Genomic DNA, 11,584 nt, shown 5'->3' on the forward strand with positions numbered 1-11,584 from the left:
TGTTGAAAAATAAAAATCCTCTGCAAAAACCCAGACTTAACCTTAAGTTCCCTTTGTTCAGTTACTTTTGCAATCACCTTTAGCCGTCTCTGGCCTCGTATTTTCTTTTATCTAAATTTGGTTCTAATATTGTGCAAATTATAAGATACAAATAAGTAATGGCGGTCTTTGAAGATTGATTTCTTTTTTATACAAATGCAAAGGCTTTGTTTTGGTGTCTATTTTAATCGGAGCCTTCGTCACCCTGAGACATAAGTTGACAAGTTCCATGTGCCTGTAATTTCACCAATACCCATACCCTTTTAAACCGGAAGGCAGTTACGCTGACATTACTGCTTGGTGGCAGAAATAGGTAAGTTGGCAGTACTTCCTATCCCCTGGGCGCCCTAAGTCACCAAGGTTTCCATTGATAAATAAAACTAATAAAATGATACGATTTGAATTAGGTATTTTTGTATTATGATTAGTAGCAGTAGAGTTCCTTGTGAAAAAGTTCGTCCAGACAAGTACCTTAAAAAATTTCTGCCTCCAAGCAGTAATGTGCGTTTCGGTTTTAAAGGATAAGGATGCTGATGAAATTACAGGCCCGTGGAACTTATCAACTTATGTCCCAAGGTAACGTCTTTGTGATTTAAAGTTCTGAGTGAGTGATAATGCAATTGTTATGGACAGACGTCACTACACTTGGAGTCATAAAAGAGTTTACAAATCGATATTTTCGAAACCCATCGATTTCTATTTAATTACGCATTATATTCTCTCTTTATATCAATGTGACATTTTTTACCGAGTGAGTGCTGTTATCTTATCCCGTCATGTTGTGTTGTTGCGTATAATAATAAATGTTTTCTTTCGAATTCGTTATTTATTTTTGTAAGAAATATCCATTATTTTTTCCTCGTATTGCCGACGTTTGAGTTCCCAGAATAATGTGATGTATAAATAAGTATTTAATTGATATTTGTGGGATTACTTGAAAAATGATTATAATTCTTATAAGCGTGTGTCATTGGCTATTGAATAATATATATGTTTCAGTAATATAGGTAGGTGTCATCATCATAATCAATACATGCATTCCAGTGTTGGACACAGGTCTCCTATCAGGGTTCAGTGCTGGACACGGGTCTTATTTCAGGGTTTAGGCCATAGTCCGCCACGTTGGCCCAATTCGGGTTGGGAACTTTACACATTTTCCGAGTGTTGTGAACTTTCGTCGACGTGCAGGTTCCATTACGATGTTGTTCTTCACCGAAAATCTCATGAAATGAAATGAATTTATTTGCTTAAAACATGGTGAACGAAACATGGAACATACTATAATAGAACACATATTTTACCTGACTAGGAATGCAAAATTTTGGTTAAATTAAATTATAAAACTGTCATTGAACATGTTCGACGAATAATTAGTCATATAATATCAACAAAAAATAATTACCAATGTCAAGCTATTAAATATTGTACATCATTATTACATTATACATACATAATTATTACAATTTCACGTCAACATTTATCCAAAAAAATCGGTCACTTTGTTATAATTTTTGTCTATAAGCCATTCACTAAGTCTATTTTTGAACAAATTATTTGGTGACGTTTTAATGTCTTTTGTTAGAGCTAAATAAATTCGGAATTGGTAATTTGGAAATTAATTCTGCACATAAACTCCGAGATCTTCAGAGGTGCGAACCCGGATTCGAACTCACGGCCTCGGCTTGAGACTGAACTTGAAAACCATTAGGTTATCAAGGGCGGAGTTTTATCGTTCGTTCTTCGGTCTATTAGAAAGTAGAATAATAAAATAGAATAGAATAGAAATCTGTTATTACTACGCCACAACAAAAATATACATAGTAATAAAATGAAGATAAAAAAAAAGATGAAGCTACATTAAAACAAAAAATAAAAATAAAAATAACTGGAATAAAAGGAATAAAAATAAAATCATACACAACAACAAAGCAAACATGAAATATTTAACACAATTAGATTAAGTGTCATGTGCGTGGCTGTGGCGTATGTAATAGGATCCCACTCAGCTATTGTCACCACCGAGAAAAGGTTGTGACGCTGATTTTCAGTGGGCCCTAAAACCGAGTGAGTACCGGACGTGTGTGTCGCGAATTTACGAGTAAACTTAAATAAATTACATAAATATTTCTATAATGTAGTGTGTTGAGTTCAGTTATATGTATAGAATACTTAAATAATGATTTTGGTACATAGCATAGATAGAGGCAAAGTCTAGGTTTTGACTCGTATTACTTACCCCATACCTATTTGCACTAAGCGCTTTGCTTCATCCTGACGCATAAAGGAATGGAACTCACCGTTCACAAAAGCTACAATGTAGAACTATTCAAAGATAGAGTATTGTATTGTTTTATCTTGAAAATTTGCCATTAACTTAGACTCTTTAGTTTGTGTTTTAATTTTGTTATTTTGTATCATCGTCATCTTATTTAAGAGTCAGATTCTTTTCGGTGTAGCCTCCTCCACTCCTCATGGTTCATAGCCAGTACCTTGTCCGCTTTATAGCTGTTCACTTTGATCTTCTTTTTTATTTGTCCACTGTACGCCAATTTTGGTCCTCCTCTCTTTCTTTTTCTTCTATTCTCCCCTCCATTATCACTCTCACAAGTTCGTCATTACGCAACAAATGTTCAAACATTTTTCCCCTTCTCATCTGTATTGCATTCAAAAGACTTCTTTCCAAATCCCCAACCTTTTCCAAAACTTCCTTCTTTGATTTCTTTTCAATCCATTTTATTTTTTCCATTCGCCTCCAACATACATTTCAAATGACTCCAATCTCTCTCTGTTTTGTTTGTTATTGTCCATGTCTCGCATCCATGCAGTGCAGTACCTTAGACATAGGTTATGGTGAATCTTTTTTTCAATTGTATAGGTATTTTAGAGTTGAAAATGTGTTTTTATTATGGAAAGCCTGTTTTGTTATTGCGATTCTAGTATTTTTTTTCTAATAACTGGGTAAATTAGCTACATACAATTCTAGACGTATTTATTATACGTAATTAACAAGTAAGTTTTAAAAAACAATAAAAGCTTAAATACTAAGTATTTAACTAAAAATTAAAACTAGGATTACATTAAACGCATAAAATTGGGTTCCCGCGGCAAAGTACCCAAGACGCTGACAGCGTTCCCTTTTTGTATAGCTACATATGTTAATACGTTGGGCATGCCTGCCCTTGAGTTTCCAGGCAGTCTTACTCTTTTTGTCCAAAATCACCAGGTTCACACGTCAAAAACAAACCAACAATCAATCGTCTAAAGCACATACGGAAAATGGACTTGTTTCACTTCAATTCTCGTCACTTTTTCAAGTTTATCATTCTTTTCCGACATTCTAAATAACACGAAACAACAAACTTTGTTTGTTGGTATATTAAAAAAATTGCCGACCCTTCTTTTAAAAGAACACTGCGCCTATACCATGAATTCATAGTAATAAGTTGTGGAATAATAAGCTAGCGAGTGACTCAAAAATGTGTACTCAAAATACTTAACTTATCAGTATCACTTCCGAATCCGAATAATGTGAGTCCGAAATGTCACACGGATCATTTTATCTCTAAGGCTTCACTCACACTGGCGCAGAGTCGAAGCGTCGCGACGCGTCATGTTTTTCGCCTATAGCATATTCATCTATATTTTTTCATAATTAAGGTACAAATTTGTGTTATGCAAATATGGAGTCAAGCGTCGCCGCGCGTTATTTGAATACTACCTACTTAAGGGCGCTGTTCAATTTGACATATAATTGTTATACATTATACAAAGTCGCTAGCAACATATCTATGGCAACAACTGTTTCCGTAATTTCATGGTAGAGGCATTGATGAATCACGGTATTAGATTTTAAATTCTGTATCATGTGTAAAATATTGAGTAGTTAGTATACGAAATAGGATCAATCTACGTTAGTACAGACCGTGCCCGCTAAAGTGTCCTCTTAACGATAAAGTTAGTATTTCCCTAACAAATTCGTAAACTTCCAGAACTAATAATATGTAATATTAATGCTGTAACTTTTAGCTTGGTGTCTCGAAACTTTGACGTAACATATTTCTCGAGTTTAAATAGGAAACTTTAAGTAGGTAGCAGTACATTTGATTCTATTTCAGTTAACGGGTGTACTCTATCGGCATCAGCATTTTCCCAAGCAACAAGCAGTATTTGGACCTCACTTACAATTCTTAAATGTATTTGTACTTATTGTAAGACTTCTTGGAACAATAATAGTATAATATTGCAGAGGCCGGAAAGTAAGGAATTGCTAGACGAGTATGAGTTACAAGTACGAGCGCCAGTGAGGCCTTGTATTAATACGAGTCAAGCAAACGCCGTTCCCACCGAGGCGAGGCGATTTTTCTCAAACAATGTGAGGAAATAACAAAGACTAAAGAGAAGAAGATGTACACTAATAGAAAAAGAAAAAATATTAATTATTATTAAAAGTAAATATTTGATGTCTTAGGGTAATTTTTAAAAGAAAATGTTATTGTTCTTCCAGGCACATTAATAGTAAGTCTGCTGAATTTCTGATGATGACTTTGAATGTGTATACATATTTTCGTTGTCGCTCTTCTCACCAACACCCATTTTCGCGATCAAATACAAAAAAGACGAAAATACAAAAGAATACCAAAATCCTTTATTTGGAATGTTACCGCCATTTACTTTTTTTTTAAGTAAGCGGTACAGGTAGGTATTTTTAATTCTCGCAACTATGAACACTGGGCAGTTGGCTGTATAAGTTTTTCTTTTGCCAGTTTACATTGGTTATTATTAGTAGATAGATTTAAAAGTTTACAGAAGTGGACAATAATGGACTTTCATAAGTATGAAAGTAATTACTTTGCAGGCCTTGGCCGGGAAGAAGTTGCACGGTCCAAAAATCTCTAACTTTCCGTGTTTGTTTTTTGAAAGTAATGCAAATCCTCAAACATGCTCGGAAGTGTAGAGCATTTCTGCCGAGCACTCTCTGACGTATGGTAAAGTTCGTAAATGTGACGGAGAAGGGGATATTTTGATATGGACACGGAGAATGATCTAGTGGAGTTCAGAATAGTTCCGACATAATTAATTCGGTATCGGTAGTCATCCGACTCGAGTCGAATGATTGTGCTTCGGCAAATAATTTGCCCATTCGAAGTTCTTCATGGTGAGATTGAGTCTCCTTACCTCTTAAATAAAATAGCTCTCTCTGCAAGGCGCAACCCCCGAATACCCAACAAGACGTTTTACTTGCGAACATGTAGGGACAATACTTCCTTTCACAACCCCCTAGTAAGAAAGTGTCTCGGTTTTACAACGAGATATTTATGAAAAACATCGATTTGGACATTTTTCATCCAAGATCCAGAGTATTTAAACGAGTAGTAAAGCAACTTGCCCTTGTATAGATTTTCACCCATTCCCTTGACGCTTTAGTATTAAGTAAACAAGTAAATTATCACCAAATTTAACAATAATTCTTTCTTGTTACTTTAGAATGACGTGTCACCATAAGTAGGGTTACAATCTAATACAGAACTTTGTTTATCATACTTAATTTGTATCAATGTAATTTGAATGTTATCTGTTTTGTTGCCCATATAATAAAAAAGAAATAAATAAATTCGAATGATTACTTTTAGTAACATTCAAAGTGGAGCATCTCTATTTCTTCCTCGAAGTATTGATTACATTACTTTCAACTCGGAATGTGGTGGTCGTTGTCGTGGGCAGAGAATAGTGTTAACATATTTTTGGAATGCAACTATAATCGCATTCTCATGTCATATCTACACAAATGGGAATATTGTTGGCAATATTTCTCACCGAGTTGGAGGATGTTTAAAAAACTATTTGACGACACTATACTATCGGCAATGTTCTTCCTTCTCAGTCCCAAAACAATTTTGTTTGTCCCTTGTTTCGTTGACCCTTTTCTTTTGTGAAAACCTTTTTTTGATAATAAAAATATTATGTAGCCTTTAAACGCCATCGGTTGACAAGAACAGGCAACCGGCAACCCATAAGGTGGTAACGCGTCAACTTCACTAATGGTATTATTAATATTGAAAATACGTATACGAGTATACTCTTTACAGGTCCTGTGGTCACGGTTGGTCGCTGCTGGTGGTTGCACCTGCCTTAGTTGTTTGAAAAATCAAATGTAGGCGATTTAACCTTCCAGCGGTCGCGCGCGGTCTCAGAGACCGCAGCGACCTTATTTTAGTCGTTTTACAAAAACTATAAACAATAAACGGTTGCGCGACCGTGATATCCTCGACGGGGTGAAGTACTTCCCCTTAGTAGCCCCGTGACATTCGTCGCAAGTTCATACTTGTGTCTTTATTTGTGTTTGCGGTCTCAGATTCTGCGCGCGACCTGTCGTGTTCCAGAAAAAATCATGGAATGAAATTGAAACCTGGGTGAGTATTTCATGTCATTTGTACTATATTACTTACAAAATGACATTATTTTATGTAATATATATATTAAATTATTTATCATTTCACTGTTTGTTGTAGACACAACATGAGTTACGAAGAATCAGAACGGCTTGCAGAGGAGGCGGAAACAGAAGATGAAGATTTTGATGATGTCAAATGAGTAGGTTATCGTACTACCTGCGCCTAAAAAAAAGTTAGAAGATTTTTATTCTATTTTCCTATTTTATTTTATAAGAATTGAGAATAGAACATCATAAAAAAAGATTCAAAAATAATTGTGATTTTAGAGTTCCTACAATATTGTGCAATTGATGACAATATTGATTGATCTCGATAATAATCTAATAAAGTGTGCTTATGAACGATTAAGATAGAAAATTTCATCTTGTTTTGTTGCTTTGTTGATTTTTAACGTTGTTTGTGTCATATGACTAAAATTTTGAATTTTTGAAATAAATAATGAGTAAATAATGTTCTTTTTTTTTCATTTATATAGATAAAAGACTTTTTTATCATGTGCTACACAACATCATGAAAATATTCATTTGTCTTCTCAAAATGAACGCGTAAAGTTGCGGTCTCACAGACCGCACGCGATTGCTTATATTCGGTGCAAGGGTGCGACCACTGGAAGGATAAATCTGAAAAAAAAAATGGTTACATTTTCTATGTGTGACAATTAATTAGCAGAAGTAGAATTCCTTAGGAAAGAGTTCGTCTAGGGTAATACTGCCACCATACCTATGCATACATAGGTATGGCGGCATACCGCCACGCAGTAATGTGAGCTTTACTGTATTCTGGTTTTGAAGGTTTGATAGCTTATATCTCAGGGTGACGGGTGCAGTGGCAGTACCCCTCAAATCTTTGTAATTTACAGCTCTGAGTAGTACTGCAAACTGTTACGGGTAGAAGTGTTACTTACTACCAAGCGCACGTTCATCCTGTCCCTTAAGGTTATAATTATAACTTAAAAAAAATCGAAGTCAAAAGTTTGTGGAAATACATATCCGCTCACGCGATACATGCAGCCGTAGACGCATACCACACCTAGAGGTGCCGGTGATGATTTTATACTGATTTATCGGATATCGAAGCTATAACAGGTAAAAGAACTAATACTAATTGCTATTTCGGTAACTACTCTAACAAACCATAAAGTTTTTAATGCCTGGGTCTGTCATTTAAAAAAATTAACAACGTCAAAAATACGTCACGACAATCGTGTGTGTTATTGTTAAGGCTGGTGATTTCGGTGTTTATTTATTGAAAACATACCGTAAGTAGCGTTTTTTAAGTTCACCCTGAATATAATGTTTATAAACTATACTTTAAGGAGAAATTTCATGGTAAACGTTACAACCACTCAAACCGAATATTATCATATTTACCCAAGTACACCAAAAATTTCATTAGTGCTTTTTAAGTGCAGGATTTGCGGTGTATTACTGCATTTTATTTGAGATGTTTTTGTTGTAGTACGGAGGGTATTTATTTAGCAATGCAGAATAATAATTTTTATTTATAAAAACTTGTATTTAAACTGAATCCTTTTCTAATTTGCGAAACCAAATAGCCGCCATTGCGGTAGGATGAGCGCATCGCGTGAGCGGATAAAGAAACCGGTTAGTGAAAAGTGGATAAAATCCAATAAACCGAATTAATTCTCTAATTTGCAACCCTTGGAGGTGGAACATTTTCTTCAAATATTTTTTTTTATGACACCGAGCGATGGAACGAATAAATCGTGCGCCTGGTGGTAAACGACACGCCAGTCCATAGCAGTTGCAGTGCCACGCAAAGCTTTGAATCGCAAAGATTTGATGGGCACCGCCACTGCGCCCGTCACTCTGGGACATTTTAAATCATTGATTTCCACACACACAAAATACAGAATAATAGAGGAAACAAGATTATGTACATAATATATAATAAAAAAAAACGAACGGTTTGAGTGTGGGGGACAGTCACAGCAGGTCACAGCATTCATTGAGCGACAGAAGTCGCTCAGCACTGGTTTTCAGCCTGACTTTAGGGTCGAAACACAAAACTGCGAATCGGCGCAATACGAATTCTCATCAAACATCGCAAAACTGCGATGCGATTTCGTGCGGCAAAGCGACTCACTTCCACGGTTCGGGTGATCATTCCTTCGACGACCGTCAACGGTACTGAACGTATTTTTTAAACTAGGTAGCCACAGGGACCCTAAAAGAGTATAACATTGCTGTTATTGATATCTTATCAATAGCAGCAATATAGGAAAAAAAATACAAAGAAGATTAACGGCGCAGGAATGCTTGATACGGAGCAATTCGCAAACTCTTGCGATGCGTCGTGCGAGCTCTTAGATTTCTGCGATGCGACGTCGCATCGCAGTTTTGTGCTTCGACCCTTAGTAAACACATATTTGCATGTTGGGCCTGTTCCGTAAACTTAGAGGACTAGGTAATATGCACAAATTACATAAATACTGGTAAATATGTTACAATATTATAGTATTAAAATAAAAATATAAAAAAATACATAAGTTAACAAGTCCCATGTGCCTGTTTCACAAGCCTTTCAAAACTGGTTGGCGGTAGATATAGGTAAGTTGGCAATATTCCTTGGACGGACTTTTTCACAAGGAATGGAGTTTTACCGCTGCTAACTAAATGGGATCACTACGGCAGTACCCTTTTACCAACAAAAAAATAAACATCGAAATCGTTTACAAAAGTAATCGCGAAACATAGGCGTAAAATAAAAATACAGTCGACTTGAGAACCTTTTCCTTTATTTAGTCGGTAAAAAAAAACAATCGCGAAAACTTAGGGGCTCGACAAATGCTATGTTGTCACTTAAGAAGTGACGCGTTCTCAAAGTGGAACGTATATGGATTGATACAGAATACTTAAACAAATGATTATTATTACAATGTACAATCTGGCATTGTTTAGGGAAAATAATGAATGGAATATAATGTGGTAGAAGGTCATCCACTGTTGTACCTTTTGTGTTTCAACAATGCGCTTGCTCATCGCCGTGCCAACAAAACGACTCAGGTAATGAAGGGTAAGCGGGCCTACATGCTTGCGAATGGATTATTGCGACTAAATTTGCGACTTTTCAAAAATGGTTTTCATGTATCAACTTAATTAATACATTTGCCATATTAAGTAAATTGCTGTAGGTAGTCGCTTCTGTTGTCTTTATTAGCAGGTATACAATTTTTTTTGTTTATTTTGCAACGACTAGTCTAGTAGCAGTAGAGTTCTTCGTGAAAAAGTTCGTCCAGGGAATTACTGCCACCTTATCTATTTTTGCCACTAAGCCGTAATATGAGCATTACTGGGTTCCGGTTTTGAAAGGTAAGAGTGCTGGTGAAATTACAGGCACATGGGACTTGTCAACTAATGTCTCAAGGTGACGGGCACGGGCACGCAGTGAGTGGCAGTGCCCCGTACATTTTTGCGATTTAAAGTTGCAGGGTGGCACTGCAATTGTTATGGATAGGCGTGTAGCTTACCATCAGGCCCACGATTTGTTCGTCCCATTACTCGGTAAAAAAAAATAAGCGAAAGGTATGTAAATGCTCTTCCTGGGCAACCTACAAGTAGTGTTGAGCTGCAGCTTTGATGTAACGTAGACACAGTGATTATACGTCCAAAGTGCTTTTATCATTATATGAAAGTCATATCAATAATACGAAATACATGAATTAAATGATGCATATGTGAAATTTTACAATCCTCAGGGCGCGTTTATTTCGACAAGAATTTCATCGCGCTCACGCCGCGTGGAGACCGCGTGGCCACCGCGCGGCGATGGCGTGCATCTAACTTTCATGGCAAAATACGCTCTATTTATTTAGTTTTTACGTTTTCGTTTTTCCGAGACTGGCTTGTCTTTGGCCGCGCGGTTGTATTAATCCAAGGAATTTAAATGTTGTTGCCTAATAAACAGAATTCAGATTCGCCAGTAATGACGTAAGCGTAGTAATAGGACGGACGCCAAAAACTTTCCCGTCGTGTAACTGGACGCTCATAATTGAATTGGCATAAAAAAGGTCTACCAATCTACGAATTTCGTTCGTAGAATCATTAAGCCACTCTCCTGAAAAGTCGTATTTTTGCAGATATGGCTTTATTACACCAATAACTGAGGGTAACCATTTATAATGCGACAAAACAGTCATTCTAGTGAACAGCCTCTTAGCTTCTGTATGGTATAACGCTTTTGCCTAGTTTTGTCTGACGCACGGCTGGCACGCGGATTAAATTCCTTTGTGCACAGTTTCAGCTGATGTGTTCTGCAATGTTGCCACCAGCTGAGTTGCCAGTGTTGCTTGTGTTACCAGTGTTGCCATTGCGAGATGGGTTCGCAAACTACACTTTCTACGAATGTGGTGCATTTGCATTGAAATGAAAAGCTATTGGTGAAACATTCATTTGCATATAAACGAATTGCAATCAGCGTGGGTCGCTGCGTCGTAGAATGTATCTTTACTGAATATATGAATGAAATATGTTCTTTATTGCATACACACATCGAAAATGGCTAGAGATCAAGCACGTCTTTGCTAATTACTGAATATCAGGTTTTTTTAATGAATTCTATTAACACAATGGATTTTTGTGGTTAATTTCATTTTTATATTAAAATTGATCCATCCGTGTACATTTACATGTACATTACTTATGTAACACCTGTATTTTATCAATTCATACAATAAATGTTTCCGATTTCTGAATTATTACTGATTTCTGAACGATTGATAGAAGTTTTAAATAATATTTTTCTACTCCTGTATGTGCTTTAATCTGTCAATTATAATTTCCTAAACCCATCGACTTACAAATAAATGGACGACGGGTCTAATACAAAAACCACGAAAAAAATGTCCCAAGTCAACCTATTCGAAATTTAAATTGTAATGTCATCGCAGTATCGCGCTGTCAGTCGAACAAATGAAGACTAAAGCGGAGTTTGGCGCTCTGTATACGATTTTAGCGCCTTACAAGTGCGGACACTTTTTAGCGCGGACCCGACGTCCATATAATTGTAAGTCAATGCCTAAACCATATCAATTTTAGTTCTGAATCAAAATTGTATTATCTATGGTATTCGCC

This window comes from Hyposmocoma kahamanoa, unplaced genomic scaffold, assembly GCF_003589595.1.
Source record: "Hyposmocoma kahamanoa isolate Upper Pololo Valley unplaced genomic scaffold, ASM358959v1 78, whole genome shotgun sequence".
In the NCBI taxonomy this organism is placed as follows: domain Eukaryota; kingdom Metazoa; phylum Arthropoda; class Insecta; order Lepidoptera; family Cosmopterigidae; genus Hyposmocoma; species Hyposmocoma kahamanoa.